Raw genomic sequence first — 19,101 nt, forward strand, 5'->3', positions numbered from 1 at the left:
TTTTCTAATTATTTGTCATACATAATGTCACACATACTACTGTGTATGAATAGTTACTTCCTACAAAATGAATTTATATATTTAGGTATTATTTTTCAACCTTTATTGTCCTTAGTCATAACCCTACACACAGTTGGGATATATCACTGGATAAATGAAATTATGATTTTGTCTCTATATATCTGCTTTTACAGTAGCCCTTGCAAGACCCCCAGTGATGGAAGTTGAGGAAAGAATTGATGAAATTTTTTTTTTTTTTTTTTTTGGTTTTTCGAGACAGGGTTTCTCTGTGTAGCTTTGCGCCTTTCCTGGGACTCACTTGGTAGCCCAGGCTGGCCTCGAACTCACAGAGATCCGCCTGGCTCTGCCTCCTGAGTGCTGGGATTAAAGGCGTGCGCCACCACCGCCCGGCATGAATTGATGAAATTTGTTGTTCCATTTTAATTGTAAAAGCTGGAAAAGAAATATATTGAAAACCACTAATTCCACACCAGGAAAAAGGTGAAGCATATAGGCAAAGAAGTTGTATGTTATGAAAAGGGCAAAATAATACAGTATTTATTTTAATAGTTGTTTAATATTTTCTAGAGTTGCTACATAGCACAGACAAAGCAAATGAACACATATAATGTGCCTGTCTCCTTAAGGTAGCAATAAAGAATTTCTCAGGAGGGAAGATGTTGATGTGAATTAAACAGAAATGGGTTATTTGTCATAGACTATCTAGAATGAACACTTTGCCTAATTCCTATCTATGTAATTTAATTCACAAGCCCAAGAAAAGTAGATAGGCTTATTTGTATTCAAAAGAAAGTGTCTATTCCGTAGTTTTTAATAGAAATGTATAAAGAAAAACCAACGGGAACAGGACAGAGTTGAGTAGATAATCTGGCTTTAAAGTCCCATGCAGGCTTTCTGAGAAATTGTCATTTGTGTTCCAGAGCTTAACTTTGACAACATGTCTCAGTGACAAAACACTAGGTAATTATTCATGTCTCTACTTGTGCAACAGTGATGCTCTTGAGATATTATATTATCCCAAGTCATCAAAATGATTTATGCTGCCATTATATACGTTTTGTGGTTGTTCCTTTGTCAAACCATGAAATGACTCAAAGTTGGGCTATTTCAATTTTATTCATGTATTTCTTACTAATGATAAGTATGTACAAACTATGATTAACAAAAAATATTTGGTAAGTGAATAAATGTTTGAATAAGAAGGAAAAACTTTTGTTAAGGTATAAGGATGGGAGCCTTCTCTCAGGTCTGTGGGAAAAGTCTGAAAAGTGACTAGCACAAGTAGAGTACTCTACTACCTTGCCAGGTTTCAGAGTAAGACAAATTTTGTAAACTGGTGACCTGCATGGCACATTTGGCTTATAGACTTATTTTGGTTGACCTACTGGGGCTTAAATTAAAAATAGACTCACCAACATGTTAAATTTTCTATTTCTCTTTAAAAAGTCAGGGGAGCTGGCAGAGCTGGGTTACAAGTCTTTATAGCAATCATTTCCTGGCTCATGAGACCTTCTCAACCTCATTTAATAAACTCTTTATTTATCGATGTTACATCCCTGTTTCATGTGGTCTTCTGCTTTCAGCACCCCTCAGGTAAAGGTGGAATGTGTTTCATGAAAAGGAAATGTGAAAACAGAAAGATAAAATATTGAGAGCATTTTTTATTTTGTGGTGTCATTAAGAAATCCAATTCAAACTCATTTATTTAGAAGTTTATTTTAATTCATGTGATCTTTTATTGTTTCTAACCTAGTCAAGGCTTCTGTTCATATAGCCTGAGCTATGGAAACACATGCTAGCCTATGTTTCTGCCTCCTGTTTCTTCCATGTATAAGTAATTCTATTAGATAGGTCTTCATGTGGTGCCCAGAGGGGCCCCATTGTACATTAATGTTTAAAGCCTTTGGTTTGACATTAAAATTGCTTGCTCTTTGGGATGTTTGTGGTTCATCTGCTTTGCCCATATTTGTAACTCTGCCACTCCCAAGGCCTCTTCACATTCTGAGAATGTGTCCATGTAAGTTTACTCATATTCTTTCATTTGATCATTGATCTTTCTTGATCTCTCAACTTAGCATGCCTCAGTGCTCTGTCCTTTCAATAGCATTTTTCTTCCCCCTAAAGAAATAATTTTAACATTTCTTAAAAGGCAGGATGAAGGGCAACAGACTCCCTATTGTTTGTCTGAGAGAATTTGCTTTCTTCACTTTTAAAGGATAATATTGCAAAGTATAAAAATTTCAGACTGGTCATTTTCCCCCTTAACACTTTAAATACTTCTTTCTGTGTAGGCCTCTTGCACAGCTTTTGAGAGGGATCAATAGAAATTCTCATTTTTGCTCCTCTGTAGTTTACTCTGTTGTGAAATATTAGTGTAAGATGTGATACATTTGTTTAATGATTCAAAGGTGTATTGCATTCTTTCATGTTGCATTTGTTTAACTCTGGAAAGCTGTGCTACTTTGCCTACCTCTAATACCTGATTGGCCTAATAAAGAGCTGAACAGCCAATAGGTAGGCAGGAGAAAGGATAGGTAGGATGGCATCAGAAAGAATAAATAGGAGAAATCTAGGCTAGAAAGAAGGATTGAGGAGTGAGAAAGGAGGAGAGGATGACACAGGGGGCCAGCCACCAAGCCACACAGCCACACAGCCAGCCATGTAGTAGGAAGGGAAGAAAGATATAAAATAATAAATAATGGTAAAAAGCCCAGAGGCAAAATGCAGATAAAGAGAGATGGGATAATTTAAGTTAGAAAAGCTTAGAAACAAGTCAAGGTAAGGCTGGGCATTTATAAGAATAAGTCTCAATGTATTCATTTGGAAGCTGGTAGTTTGGCCCCAAAGAGAGAAAAAAGAAAACAATACTACATTTTGGATACCAACATGAGGCTCAAATTCCCCCATAGGGCCTGAGAAAGAAAGAAAAACAAAACAACAACAACAACAACAAAAAATGGAAACAGCTCCTTTAAGAAACTTTGCCATACAGCAGAGTACTTAAATAGCCTTTTCCATGCTAAGAAGTAACAACAACAACAACAACAACAACAACAAACTAAGTAAAAAAAAAAAAAAAACACCTGCCACAGTGCAGGGCACTGGCATTCCAAGGCTGGTGCATTGAATACAGTTTCTCTGTCACCTACTTCTGGATTAGACCTTGAGCTTAAGGTTTGGTTTCACAGACCCAAGAAGTGGGCAGAGCCAGTCATGGGGAGGGCCAAGCTATAGCGTGGCAGTTTAAAGTTTGTTCACATGATCAAAAAAGGCTAAAAGATACACAGAAAAAGAAGTCCAGATGGAAAAAAAAAAACCCTAAACAGGTAACAGTGTGTTTAAAAATGTGTGTAGGCTTAAAAAAGAAAAGAGAAAGGATATAGACAATCACAGAAAAAAACAGCTTAAAAACAATAAAGTCTTTAAAGAAAGAAGTAAAATAATAAAAAAAATAAGTCATGTAGATATGAGAAGTACACAGGGAGTCTGGATCCTGTATGTTACTGTATTAATTTTGAAATTCTTGATTGCTGATAAGCAAATGACAGCTCTTAAGAGATGTGGGATTGAAAGAGGGACTGTTGAAATAAACCAGCCTATGTATTTTAGAAAGGTGTTAACTTTAAAATGGAAGTAAAAAAAAAATATATTTTTTCAAATGGAAGTCAAAAATGGTTTGTGGAAGAGGTTATGTTTTTGTTTCTACAGGAAAGAGAGGCTGTGGATTCCTTCAGGGTTAATATGGATCCAGTTTGATGAAGGAGACCTCCTGAATCTGGACAGGTAATATATACATACATATATACATACATACATACATACATACATATATATATAAATATATATATATACATATATATATATAAATATAATATATCAGCAGAGTTGACAGCTGGTCTTCCCAAGACTTGGCCATTATCTCAAGGGACCCCTAAAGATGCTTCCACCCACAGACAACAGGAAGTAGTCTAGAGAACACAATGCCCAGATTCTCAAGAGGTGAGATGGGTGGGTTTTGGTTGTTTGATGGGTTATGGATGTTTGTTATCATTTAGAGGAATATAGGAATACAGGATAAAAGACAACTACTAATCTCACATAATTTTATTGGCATGTATTTGGGTATATTGATACAAATTTAAAGTTATTTGCTTATATTATATATATGTTTCTACTCTTGTTTAAGATATTGTGCTTATGCAGCTCATTTAAAAATGCAGTGCATAATTAATAAATGAAGTTAGTAGTTAATCTATAATAATGAAACTTGTAGTCACATTAGGTATGTTTTCGAGGTTAAATAGGTATATTTTAGACAGATACGTGATTTTCAATCACTTCAAAGACCTACAAAATATAGCATTTAAGATGTTTAATAACCTAAGGTTTTTCATGACAATGAGACACATCTGCTCCTGGCAGCACCAATTTACTTCATAAAAGGATGATGGGCATCGAAGAAACTCCATATGGACTTTGCTTTTAGCCATTTGGGAAAGAAACTGTTCTTTCCTTGACTGTTGAGAGTATGCTGTACAAACTGGACAAGTGGGACACAGGAAAAAGACTTGAACTTTTCCAAGACAAGGCAGGACAGTTCTTTGAGATTTCTGCTTCACAGAAGCACCTGCCAGACATTCTACAGGACACATAGGAAAGTGACTGATGGAATTTGACAACGCAAAGCTGGAGAGTCCTTCAAATTTCCTGCTTAACTGAAAAGTCTGCCAGATATTCTAGGATTGTAGGCTGAAGGTGCAACCTAGTGTTGCAAAGGTGACTGTCTAGCAGCCAGATATCTCTGTTGTTAGGTAATATTGCATCCTTCTTTGGTCTTTGATGGAGTTAAAGACTAAATAGTTAGGGTTTTAGTTTTCCTTAGTTATGATAGAAAGTAAATTATGTATAAAACTTTGGAATCACTACGATAAGATAGATAATGGAGTATTTTCTCTGAATTTACTAAATACAAATGGACAGAATATAGTAAATGTAATTCTTACTTGATAATTGTTTTTGTTGTATATAGTTTTACAACATTAAATTTAAAACATTTCATTTTTATTTAGACAAAAGGAGGAACTGTTGTGGAATATTAGTTTAAGACGTGTTACATTTGTTTATGTTGTGGAGTAATCTGCTTAATGATGATGCAAAGATGTGTTGCATTCTTTTATGTTTCATTTGTTTAACTCTGTGAAGCTGTGTTATTTTACCTGCCTATAATACCTGATTGGCCTAATAAAGAACTGAACAGCCAATAGCTATGCAGGAGAAAGGATAGACAGGCCTTGCATGCAGAGAGAATAAATAGGAGGAGATATCTAGGCTAGAAAGAAGGAGTGAGGAGTGAGAAAAGGAAAAAGAGAGGAGGACATGAGGGGTCAGCCACCCAGTCACACAGCTTGCCATGGAATAAGATATTTAATGTTAGACTTAGTAAATTACTGAGGATAAACTAAAACGAACAAACAAAAAAAAAAAACCTGTATCTTCCATTCTGCTTTACCTGTTTGCACTGGAGTTTTTTTAAGTCTTGGACATCTTGAATACTCATCAATTATAATTCATATAATCCCATAGCAGTAATAGTTCCAGTCGAGATTGTTACCTGTGCCTTTAGATCTAGTCAGTTGTGAATGTCTTACTTGCATGCCTCTATCTCTAGATTTGATAGAAGCAATTTTGTCTGTGACATCACTACTCTAGTGGATCTGAGATGGTTGATTTTTTTAAGTGTGTTGTTCTTTCTTTTACTGATAGGATAAGATGTTAATTTCTAAGGTTATTACCTATCGAGAATGGAATTCTAAGTTAGTTTTTATGGAGGAAATGGCTTCATTTCCTTACTAGTAAAGAAACCCAAGATAACTGGAAAATTTTAGTGTAGTATCTCACTCAGTTGATACTGAATAGAGCATGAATTTCTTGGTAGCCAGAAAAAAATTATACACATTGTATCTTAGGGGAAACAGTTCCAAAAGAAAGATCTGTCTTTTATGCAAAAGGAAGGTCTGGCCAGCATTTGGGCTCTAGGCAAAATGTGTTCATATATCTTTAGCCAGGACAAAGTCTACACAAAATGTTAATAGGAAACTGCAAAGTCATGGAAACTTCAGGACTTGCACATAAATATGCAAAATGTTCCTGAAAGACAGTATCTGAATGGGTTTCTTGAAACCATGGTAAAATAATGTAAATACATGTATACCTTGCGGAGTTTCCGAGTCTTGTGAATTGAATTTCTCTTACTCAAGTACAGAGCAGTGAAAGGATTACATCTTTTCCTATTGATTATTTTTTGCTGAATTCCATTGTTCAATGGATTCCTCCTCTGTGAGGATTTAGAATTCCTCTGAAGTTGCTGGTGTCCTTTTAGAAAAAAAATGTACTAAAGATAAGCAATTTAGCTTTAAGTTCATAAAGAATTATGAAATCTCTGTTGTATACAAATGAAAAAAGTGCACACCAAAATAAAGTTGTTAGACTTTCTAATTTTGGGAAGATTGTAGGGACTGTGGATTTTTTTATTTCTGAAGTAGTGAAATGACCAGATGGGTTTTGCTCATAAGTAAAGAAAAAAAGAAATAAACTCATATTGCCTGCCTGCACAGGATCTGAGACACCAAATTTAGTGTTATCTAATTTACAATTAAAAGTAGTCTTGTGAGGCAGGTATTATTATTGATAATCCAAAAAGTGGAAAGTGAATTAATTTGTCCAGGATAAATAGATAGTGTAGAATGGAGATCAGCTAACTGGAATTTACTTCATAACTGTCACCAACACAAATTCAGACACTGTGCTACCAATCCGTCTGAGGAAGCATTGAAATACACCAATTTGGTCTTCCATAATTTTACTGGAAAATAAGTGGCTGTATTGTGTTTAGCAATATTGTAGCAGAATGCTATAGACAAGGTAGTTGTCGATTATAATGAAAGAAGCATATTGGCTAACACTTCCTGAGGTTGGTAAGCCAACATCAAGGTTCTGACACCAGACGGGCATCTTCTTGCCGCGTCATCCCAAAAAATAGAATGGAAAGAAGGCAAAGGTGACTGGCAAAGCCAGTGAAGACTTTTGTGACCAACCCAGTGACCTGAGTTCAGCTAGATCCCTAGAAACCACATGGTGGGAAGAGGCAGGTAACTTCTGAAGGTTGTTCTGTGACCTGCACAAACACAAGCACGTATGTGTGCATGCGCACGTGCACACACACGCGCACGCACACACACACACACACACACACACACACACACACACAAACACATGGTTAAGAAGCTTTCTAGGTCATTTTCAAAATGTCACCAATCTACTCACAACAATTATCTCCCTAGACTAAATACATTTGATTAGATTCTACTTTTTAAAACATCTTACAACTGAAACTAGATTTCTGCCTGAGTTTAGGAAGCAGGCATGCAAATCATATCCTGTGAGGAAGCTTAAACACACATATTTCAAGTACATTATTATATAGTTACTATATTAATGGGTGATGTCACTCTGTATGCTGTGAATGTGTTGCTCTGACTAGTTGATAAATAAAATGCTGATTGGCTAGTAGCCAGGCAGGATGTATAAGCGGGATAAGCAGACAAAGAGAATTCTGGGAAGAGGAAGGCTGAGTCAGGGTTGCCAGCCAGACAAAGAGGAAGCAAGATGTGAAGGCAGAACTGAAAAAAAGTACCAAGCCACATGGTTAAACATAGATAAGAATTATGGGTTAGTTTAAATGTAAGAGCTAATCAGTAATAAGCTTGAGCTAATGGCCATACAGTTTGTAAAAAATATAAGCCTCTGTGTGTTTACTTGGGGATATGAGTGGGAGAGATTTGTCCCTACAGCAGCAGGTTGGGGCACAGGAAATCTTCTGACTACACTATATTATTAAATATGATATATAACTTAATTGTTCAAATTATAAATTTATATTTGTAACAGCATTCAGAATTACACAGGACCGGCAATCATTCTAGCTGACAGAACTGGACAAACAGGAGATGATGTTGAAGATCCCTGGCAGCCATGCATGGCTCTCATGTTACCCAGATGCTTTGCTGGGTGAAGAAAATGGACTGAAGGTACAGTTCTTCTTGTTCTGTTTTAATCCTGAACTGTGAATGATAGAAAAGCCAAAGGAAAATTGTAGAAATTTAGGCTAACTTTACAGAAGGCTGGAGCAGATTGGAGGCAGAATTATAGTATGTGGCGTTGCTTGCATCTACTGTGACTCCTGGGTCCTGTTCTCCATGTGTGAAACCTTTCTAGAGAAGGAGATAGGACTTTGTAACTCAACTCCTTTGTCCATACAGGCAAAAGACAGGGTTTTCCCTATTATGTGTCTGAACAGGGTTTCTATCCCAATTTCCACAAAACAGTAGTTCTGGTTAATCCAGCTGAGAAAAATCATTTTCCTGAACCTATGTCTATTACCTAGTGATTTAGCATGTTGTGTGTTGATAGAACAGAATACTGTAGACCAGATAATTTACAAAGAAATTTTCCTTAGAGTTCTACAAAGTCCAAGCTTTGTGAGAAACTTCTTGCTGCATTAACCCATGGTTGAAGGGCCAAAAGACAAGCAGGGACAGGAGAAAGAGAGGATGGGAATCACTCATCCTTTTTCTATCAGGAGCCCAAAACTTGGATTGCCACCTAACTTAGTGGTAAACTCAGAAGTTCCCTCATAAACTGTGATGTCAGAACTCTCCTCAACTATATAGCCCCCAACTCTCAACACTATAGCTTTGGGGCTTAACTTTACATTTGAACATTGGATGATACAAGTAAAACATAGTACTGTGAGAAGATGCTATTGCCTGCAGACATCAAATGAGAGTACCACTGGGAGGAAATCATGATGTTCTTTCAGGAAAAGGATAGAATCAGAGGAGGAGCCCCCATTCCCCATTTTAATGCTTCCATGCAGAGCAGTGCACATTCTGGAAGAATTTGAAAGCAGAACTTGAACCTGGGTACTTTAAATAGATCCAGTGAAAATCAATATGAGAAATTAGCATTAGCCAAACAAATCATCTGAAGGTGAAGTTCATAAACTCAGAAGACACACTTTTATAAGAAAATAACAACAAATTAAATTACAGTCTTAAAGTCCTCAGGAGAATTAACAACTGATTTCTTAGAATCCACTGACAAAGCGCTGAGACAAATTCATTGCTAATCTTTCATGTTGGAGGTTTTAAAAACCTTAAATTCTTAATAGATATTTAATTTGAGCAAAATCATATATATTTAGAGAATTGGAAGTTTAAAGAGTCATAACCTTATGTCTTACTATCCCTAGAGATAAAATTGGTGATATTAAAGCATATATTAGCCAGTTTTTAAATGTATTTTATCTTCACAAAATTTCATAATATATCATTTTCTTATACGTTATAAACAATACAAATAAACATGGGCTGTGATCATTTTTCCTATAAGTGAAATGTTTGAAAACATATTTTAACAGTTTTAGCATTTTCTAATTTTTTTTAAAGAGCTGTGCCCAGATTCTCAGCATAGAAGAAATTGCATTGAAGTAGTAAAACCATTTGCAGGCAGTTTTAAAAAGCTATTTTTATTATCATTTATAGTATTATATGATAAAAATATATTTCTGTTCATACCCATAGACCTGGGTTGCTCTTAACCTTGATCAAGAGAAACTTACTTTTGCTGTAGGCACAACTCAACAGAGAGATGAGTAACTGGTGAAAATGCCAAGAGTAAGAAACTCAGTCCAAACTGTGACATCTCTATTACACCCAAACGTCCACCAAGTCCCCAGAAACAGTGCAGAAGAATGCTAGATCTGGAACATGTGGAGGAATGCTGTGAAATGCAGACTTCTGGACAGGACATTGTAAATACATGAACTCACATCACCAGTGGTTACTTGCACGTGACCTGCTCAAGATCAAGTCAGTCGAAATCTCCATATAGGTGGGGCAGATGATTTCCAGGACTCACCTAACTTTGAGACACTAACAGCTTTGGATGTTTGCTAGGGAGTTGGAAAATTATTCTTTATTGAGTACATGGCCACTAGTAGGTTTTGCATGCTCTAGTGCATGACCTCACACCCACGGACATATGGGCAATTCTAAATGGACTTAGTTATGTTATCAAAAAAAAAAAAAAAGACATGAAGTTTGGAGAATGTCATGTTGGGGGAGGTATGTGAGAGTTGGACAGGAGTACTGGGGGGGCTCAGACAAAATCATATATCATTATACACATGTATGAAAGTCTCAAAAATAAAGAACAATTTCAAAAGTGAAGAATTGTGCTACAGATTGTACACTTGTTAAAAGTATATATTATGCATCCTACCTAGACAGATTTCATAAAAAAATATAAGTTATCAGATTTAAAAAAGAAAAAATAAAATCAGAATAAATATTCACATGTTAAAAAAGATTTATTTTTTAACTTATTTACAACCAAGGAAGACATGTATAAATATCTTCACTTTCATCTTTTCTCAGAAATTTGGACAATAAATAATTGTAATATTGTTCAAATATATCTAAAAATAGGAAGTGTTTTCTTCCAATAATAAAATTAGGATTTAACTGATAAAACTATTACATGAAAGTAAATATGCAGAATATTATCTCCAATGCACACAGTCAGAATGTTTAAATTGAATACAGAAATATATCAAAAGTATATAAAAACTATAACATGATTTAAATATATGTAGAAAAATTAATTGACAAATCTAATAGTCATTCATATTTTTGTGGCTAATCATGAAATGCTAACAATTTAGTAAAGATCATCTAACAAAAAATCTTTGTCATAAACACCTTAATTGGGGTCAACATAATTAGTTTTTGAAATAAAATATGGCATTAAAAGTTATTACCAACAGAATAAATCAAGAAATAGAAACACATGTGTCAGAAAGAAAAATAATCAAACGGTCATTACTCCTAGAAGTTATGATTACCTATGGATAATAAACTAAGGAATCTACAAAATGCTTTCAGTACTCATAAAAAGTAAAACTTGATTACATATCCAAGTGCTATAATGGGAGATAATATTTGCAAAGTAAATATTTTATAAAAGTGTATATCTAAAATATGCAAAGAACAGATAAAATTCAAAACTATGAAAACAAATACCCACTTTAAACATGAGCAAAAATTTCTAGCAGGTATTTTACCAAAAATAAACGGGGGCAATTAATTATATGAGATGTCATACATTGTTAATTATTTCAAAAATGGAATTGAAAATGTACACAGATATTGCTACATACACACTAGGCCAGACATTTAAACACATAAAATAGCTCATGAAAGCAAATGACAATGGAAACTTGAAGCAGCTAGGACTTTGGATTACTGCTAAAGGCATTATAACATTTTCCACCAGATGATTGAAGTTTCATAATTTCTTGTATGAGTAAGAAATATGGGTACATAAATATCAATCTATCATGTGACCTAGTGATTCTGGTATGAGCCACTCAGTCAAGAATAATGAAAATAAAGTCATTTGCTCAAATGTTCATAAGGGCTTCATTTATTCAAACCAATCTAAATATCTCCAACTTGTGACAGAGTAACCAAATTGAAGTATACATAACCAGCGGACTACCACTTAGCATAAAATAACATCATTCCATATGAAAGAAATCACATACAAAAAGTGCTATAATGTTTGGTTGCATTTACATATAATTTTCAAAAGGAAAGTAAAGGTTACAGAATAACAAAAACCAGTGGCAGCTAGGACATGTATTTTAGAGGAGTGATTGTTAGAGTGCCTTTTGGCAACTCGTTGGTGATAGAAATGCTGTATGATTTAATTGTAGTACCATTTCATGGCTGCTAAGTATTTCCTAAATTTACTGAACTATACCTTTAGTACAGTGGTCTACAGTAACAAAAAGGAAATATCACCAACTATTTTGCCTAACATACTTTCCAAAACTAAACATAAAAATGATCTCTGAGCTCCCAAGAAGTGAACACGTCGTTATCTACACTGTACGATTAAAAGTGGTGTCTTAGGTTTTTTTTTTTTTTTTTTTTTTTTTTTTGCTGTGAAGAGACATCATGACCATGAAAACTTTTATAAAGGATAGCATTTAATTGAAGGTAGCTAACTTCAGAGGTTTCAGAGGTTCAGTCCACTATCACCATGTGGTGGGAAGCATGGCAGCACACAGCCAGATACGGTTCTGGAGCTGAGTCCTACATCTTGCATGCAACAGGAAGTCGACTGAGATATTGAGCAGTATCCCGAGCATAGGAAACCTCAAAGCCCACCCTGACAGTGATATACTTCCTCCAATAAGTCCATACCCACTCTAAGAAGGCCACACCTCCAAAGAGTGCCACACCCTCTGAGATTATGGAGGCCAATTACATTCACAATACACAAGTGGCATGTCTTTTTATCTAGTATCTGTTACGAAACTATATTTTAATATGAAACTATGTCCTAAAGGCAAGTTATCATGTATGTTTTAAAATTTTTACAATAATATTATATTAGTATTTCTTGAATATTATAAAACAATTTTATAAAACCAGAGACATAATTTCATTTTATTCTACTTATCACTTCTCAATTATCCTCATTAAAAAATTTCAATTGCTCTTGAGAAAGTAAGTCGTTGAAGTTTCTAGGAATATTTTTTTTTTCTTAACAGATAGGAGGGGTAACATTATCTTGTTGGTCATTCTGTGTCTGATACATCTTGAATATATTTGGAGTGCAACTCCATCTCCAATATAGTAGCTGTGGAATTTCTGGCTGTTGAAGGTAGCTCTCGCCCTTACTTCAGCAGCTGAGTTCTGTTACTCATACTGTGAATGGCAGGGACTTAGAAAGAAAATTTCCAGTGCATAATTTTAAATTCACACCTGTACTTTATTAAAAAGTGATATTTCCAAGAGCCCTTACACCTGTGTCTTGTCTGCTAGAGTAAGTATTTAGAGTTTGACAAGAATGTTCTAATAAGACTAGTAACAATCATTGTTACAATTTCTGAGGCAAAAGTTTGTGCTATAGTTTGAAAATTGCTCTCACCTATGACCCGGATCTCATTAGTAACACTACATAGATAGCTTCTAACAACCGTTTCTGCTGCTGTGTTCCAGCCAGACAACATATTTACTGACAAGGAAAAATTGGTTCCTAATCTGACCCAGACTTGCCTTTTCAAATTCCACTGGCTGATTTTCAGTTTAATTTCTATTTCACATTGTCCCTTGGAAATAAAGTTCACAAAACAAATACCTTTTACCAATGGTATTTGAAATCTCACCTGTATCTTTAACTTATTGTCATTTTTGCAGTTTGTTCCCAGTCAGCATTCCTGGGAAGTTACAGGCTGATATATAGATCTGAGCTGTTGAATAATTGATTACTGCATTTGGCAAATATTTATTGACTTTTTGTTCTCTATGCTTTATTGTCAAAAATAAAAAAGACTCAGCCACTGTCCCAATGAACTTTGCATTATAGTAAGAGAGGGAGACATGGAGACAATTATGAGAGCATGCTGCCATGTTCTAACAGGCAATGCAAATAACAGATGCTAAGAGTCAGAAAGCCATTTGGAAAACAGCAGCTCGTCTGATCCACACTTTCCTGGAAGAGCTTCAGGTTTTCCAGCGTAGGTAGCAGCAGAGGTCTTGAAGCAGAAGGTGGTGGGATGGGATGCCTCTCCAAGCAGAAGAAACAACTCACATGCAAATATATTTGAGAGTCAATACATGTATTCAGATAATGTATTGTTTAAAGTGTCCCTTACCTTGTCTGCGTTGTGTGAAAATATCCAAATGTAAACAAATCAAAGCAGTAAAGATTTATTTGAGCCCACAGTTGTAGAGACTTCAGTGCATGGTCAGCTGGGTCCACTGTTTCTGGCCTCCAGACAGGCAAAACACCACAGTGAGGAAGCAAGTGACTGAGGGCTGCTCTTCTTATGGTTAGACATAGAAAGAAAGTAAGCAAAGAGCTACTGCATCAAAGCAGCGTCTCCACCACTCGTGACTCATTTCTTCCAACTAAGGCCATAATCTTACGTTTCTACAAGCCCCAAGTAGCCTATCAAACTACTAATTTATCAATAGAGTTACTCACTGTTAAGTTAGAGTCCTCATGATCCAATCACACTCTCATGTAACTATGGATACTGCTTCATTAGGTACCAAGCTTTCAACCCATATGGTTTGGGAACATTTCAGACACAAACCATAACAAATAATCTAATTGTGTATTACTGTAGATTAGGGTACATTTACTTACTTATTCATTTAACTTATTATTGGACAACTTCTGTGTATGAAGATATAATTTTATAAGATACTTCTTGGTAGTCAAAATTTATAAAAAAAATCCCTTTACTCATGTTGTTTATATTTTTTAAAAATTATTTTATTTAATTAACATTTTTTCATTCATTTTACATACTGACCACAGTTTCCTCTCCCTCCTCTCCTTCTGTTCCCCAACCCCAGCCCTCTGATCTACCCCTTCCCCATCCACTCCTCCTCTGTCTCCATTCAGAAAGGTTCATGCCTCCCATGGGCATGAACAAAGCATGGCACATCAAGTAGAGGCAGGACCAAGCTCCTCCCCTTGTATCAAGTCTGGGCAAGGTAATCCAGCATGGGGAACAGATTCCTAAAAGCCAGCTAAGCACCACGAACAGGTCCTTCTCTCACTGCTAGTGCATTACAAACACATCAAGCATCACAATTGTCACACACACACATGTAGAGGACCTAGGTTTGTCCCATGAAAGCTCCCTAACTGTTGATCCAGAGTCCATGAGCTCCCATGAGATCAGGTCAGCTGTCTCTGTGAGTTTTCCTGTCATGACGTGACCCCCTGGCTCATACAATCCCTTCTCCCTTTCTTCAGTGGGACTGCCAGAGCTTGACCCAGTGCTTGGCTGTGGATCTCTGCATCTGCTGTCATCAGTTACTGGATAAAGGCTCCCTGATGACAATTAGAGTAGTCACCAATCTGATTACAGTAGATGGCCATTTCAGGTAACCTCTCTGCTTTTGCTAGGAGTCTTAGCTGGGGTCATCCTTGTGGATTTCTCGGGGGGGGGGTGCTCTGGCACCATGTTTGCCTCTAACACTAAAATGGGGCCCCCATCAAGATGTCTCTTTTGTTACTCTTCCCCCTCCATCCTATTCCCCAACTCACCTTCTGCACCCATCCTGCCCAACCTTCTCTCACAAGTTCCCAAGCCCCTACCAAACCCCCGGTTTAGCTAGGAGATCTCTTCTATTTCTCCTTCCCAGAGAAATCCATGCATCCCTCTTTGGGCCTCCTTGTTATCTATTCTCTTTAGGGATGTGGATTGTAGGTTGGTTATCCTATACTTTACTCCTAATATCCTCTTATGAGTGAGCACATACCATGCTTGTCTTTCTGGGTCTAGGTTACCTCATTCTGAATGAATTTTTTCTAGTTCCATCCATTTGCCTGCAAATTTCATGAAATCATTGCTTTTTTACAGCTGAGTAATACTTCACTGTGTAAATGTACCACATTTAACTTATCCATTCTTTGGTTGAGGGGCATCTAAATTATTTCCAGGTTCTGGCTATTATGAATAAAGCTACTACGAACATAGTTGAGCAAGTGTCCATGTGGTATGATTGAACACCCTTTGGATATATGTCCAGTATTGGTATAGCTGGGTCATGGTGCAGATTGATTCTCAATTTTCTGAGAAACCACCATACTGATTTCCAGAGTGGCTGTACAAGTTTGCTCTCCCACCAGCAGTGGAGGAATGTTCCCCTTACTCCACATCCTCTTCTACATAAGCTGTCATCAGTATTTTTCATAGCCATTCTGACAGGTAAGATAGTATCTCAGAATCGTTTTGATTTGTATTTCTCTGATGACTAAGGATGTTGAAAAATTCTTTAAGTGTATTTTAGTCACTTGAGATTCTTTTGTTGAGAATTCTTTGTTTAGATCTGTAGCCCATTTTTAATTGCATTATTTGGTATTTTGATGTCTTGTATAGTTTATCTATATATTTTAGAGATCAGCCCTCTGTCAGATGTAGAACTGGTGAAGATCTTTTTCCATTCTGTAAACTGACATTTTGTCTCATTATGGCAAAAGAGTAAGCACAAACTAGTTGTATGTCACATGATGAAATAGACAATAGAGAAAATTACATCAAATAAAGTATATACTCATGTGTAATAGCACTGTGAATGAGATAATCATTTGGGATAAAATTGATTAACTGTCTGAATCAGAGCCTGGAAAGGTGGAAACCAGTCATTTGGATATCTGGGGAAACATGCTTTGGAGATGAAAGTGCAAAATCTTAAACTGAAACTTATGTGAGCATTGGAATAATTAGCAAACAGTGATCACTTTGCAAGGGCAGCATAAGAAGAAAATAATAATGGGGATCAAAGAATAAGAATCTTTGTTTCGGCGTCTGGCTCCCGCTCTCACAGCCATTGCAGTACATTGAGCTCCATTGGGACAGTGCCGTGGCAAGCGCGAGCCGGATGGGCACTGGGCGACTCTGTGCCACACAGAGGAAAATCAACTAAACGTGGGCAAAGGAGATCCTAAGAAGCCGAGAGGCAAAATGTCCTCATATGCATTCTTTGTGCAAACTTGCCGGGAGGAACACAAGAAGAAGCACCCGGATGCTTCTGTCAACTTCTCAGAATTCTCGAAGAAGTGCTCAGAAAGGTGGAAGGCCATGTCTGCTAAAGAAAAGGGGAAATTTGAAGACATGGCAAAGGTTGACAAGGCTCGTTATGAGAGAGAAATGAAAACCTACATACCCCCCAAAGGGGAGACCAAAAAGAAGTTCAAGGACCCCAATGCACTCAAGAGGCTTCCTTCGGCCTTCTTCTTGTTCTGAGTATCGCCCCAAAACCAAAGGAGAGCACCCCGGCTTGTCCATCAGGGACGTGGTGAAGAAGCTCGGGGAGATGTAGAACAACACCTCTGCGAACGACAAGCAGCCCTGTGAGAAGAAGGCTGCCAAGCTGAAGGAGAAGTAGAGAAGATATTGCTGCCTACAGAGCTAAAGGAAAACCCGATACAGCGAAGAAGGGGGTCGTCAAGGCTGAAAAGAGCAAAAAAAAAAAAAAAAAGAAGGAAGAGGAAGATGAGGAGGAGGATGAAGAGGATGAGGAAGAGGAGGAAGAAGAGGAAGATGAAGATGAAGATGATGATGATGAATAAGTTGGTTCTAGTGTAGTTTTTTTTCTTGTCTATAAAGCATTTAACCCCCCTGTACACAACTAAGCTTAAACCACATATAAAACCCCACACATTAATAGTGGGAGACTTTAATACCCCGCTTTCACCACTGGACAGATCTCCCAAATGGAAACTTAACAGAGAAATAAAGGACTTAACTGATGTTATGACTCAAATGGACTTAATCGATATCTACAGAACATTCCATCCTAACAAAAAAAGAATATACCTTCTTCTCAGCATCCCATGGAACCTTGTCTAAAGTCGACCACATACTTGGCCACAAAGCAAATCTCAACAGATACAAAACAATTGTAATAGCCTCCTGCGTTCTATCAGACCACCATGGTTTAAAGATAGATTTCAACAACAACAAAAACTGCAGAAAACCTACAATCTTATGGAAACTGAATAATGCTCAACTGACTCACCAATGGGTTAAGGAAGAAATAAAGAAAAAAATTAAAGACTTCCTAGAGATCAACGAAAATGAAGACAGCACATACCCAAACTTATGGGACACTATGAAAGCAGTGCTAAAAGGGAAATAGCACTAAATGCCCACATAAATAAGTTGGAGAAATCTCACACTAGTGACTTAACAGCATACCTGAAAGCTCTAGAACAAGAAGAAGCAAAGTCTCCCAGGAAGAATAGACGCCAGGAAATTATCAAAGTGAGAGCTGAAATCAATAAAATAGAAACAAAGAGAATAATACAAAAAATTAATGAAACAAAGAGTTGGTTCTTTGAGAAAATCAACAAAATAGACAAGCCCTTATCCAAACTAACCAAAAGACAGAGAGAGAGAGCATCCAAATTAACAAAATCAGAAATGAAAAGGGGGACATAATAAGACATTGAGGAAATCCAGAGAATCATCAGCTCATACTTCACAAAAACTGGAAAATCTAAAAGAAATGGATAATTTTCTGGATAGGTACCACATACCTAAGTTAAATCAAGACCAGATAAACTATTTAAATAGCACAATAACCCCTAAGGAAATAGAAACAGTCATTAAAAGTCTCCCAACCAAAAAAGCCCAGGACCAGATGGTTTCAGCGCAGAATTCTACCAGACCTTCAAAGAAGAGTTAATACCAATACTCCTTAAATTGTTCCACACAATAGAAACAGAAGGAACATTACCAAGAATCTTTGTTGCATTTTGAGAGAACTTCCTGTTTGACTATGATACAAAAAGGAAGTTATTGGAGTGTTTAAATATGAAACATGATTTTACTTGTTTCAGTAAGTATCCTCTGTCTTTTTTAAAGATTCATTTATTTTATTTTGTGTGTATGACTGTGTTCGTCTGCTTGTAAACCACTTATATGCAGTACTTGTGAAGTCCAGAAGACAGAATCAGAGCCCCTGAAACTCAGATCACAGGGAGGTGTGAGCTGCCACTTGGATGCTGGCAATTGTGCCTGGTTCCCCTGACAAAGCATTCAGGGCTCCTGACCTCTGAGTGAACTCTCCAGCCTCATATCCCATCTCTTATTTTTTGGAAATGAGAACAGAGATAGTTAAAGATGACTGTATAATTACTATGTAGAATTTGCATTCATTGTGACATGTCTTTTTAAGTCACTAATATCTTGTCTCTAGGCTTTTTCAAATAATAAAAACACATGCTTGTACAAATTAATTGAACTTTTAAACTTATTTGCTACAACTGAAAAGCTAACTTCTCAGCCAATGGAAACCAGTCAAGAAAAATGCAAAGAGAAAAATAACAGATTAAATAACACTTTAAATCCACCAATATATGTGTGTAATTATACAAACATAGAAAGAGGATCTTCGAGACAGTTGTAAGGATATCAGGCTTATT

The 19,101-nt window shown here is 36.5% G+C and overlaps 1 pseudogene; it reads left to right on the plus strand.

The window, feature by feature from the left end:
- Positions 1-8,027: 8,027 nt before the first annotated feature.
- On the plus strand, positions 8,028-17,244 carry LOC131907835 (high mobility group protein B1-like; annotated as a pseudogene).
- Positions 17,245-19,101: the final 1,857 nt, after the last annotated feature.

The sequence above is a fragment of the Peromyscus eremicus genome, chromosome 4 (genome assembly GCF_949786415.1).
Source record: "Peromyscus eremicus chromosome 4, PerEre_H2_v1, whole genome shotgun sequence".
In the NCBI taxonomy this organism is placed as follows: domain Eukaryota; kingdom Metazoa; phylum Chordata; class Mammalia; order Rodentia; family Cricetidae; genus Peromyscus; species Peromyscus eremicus.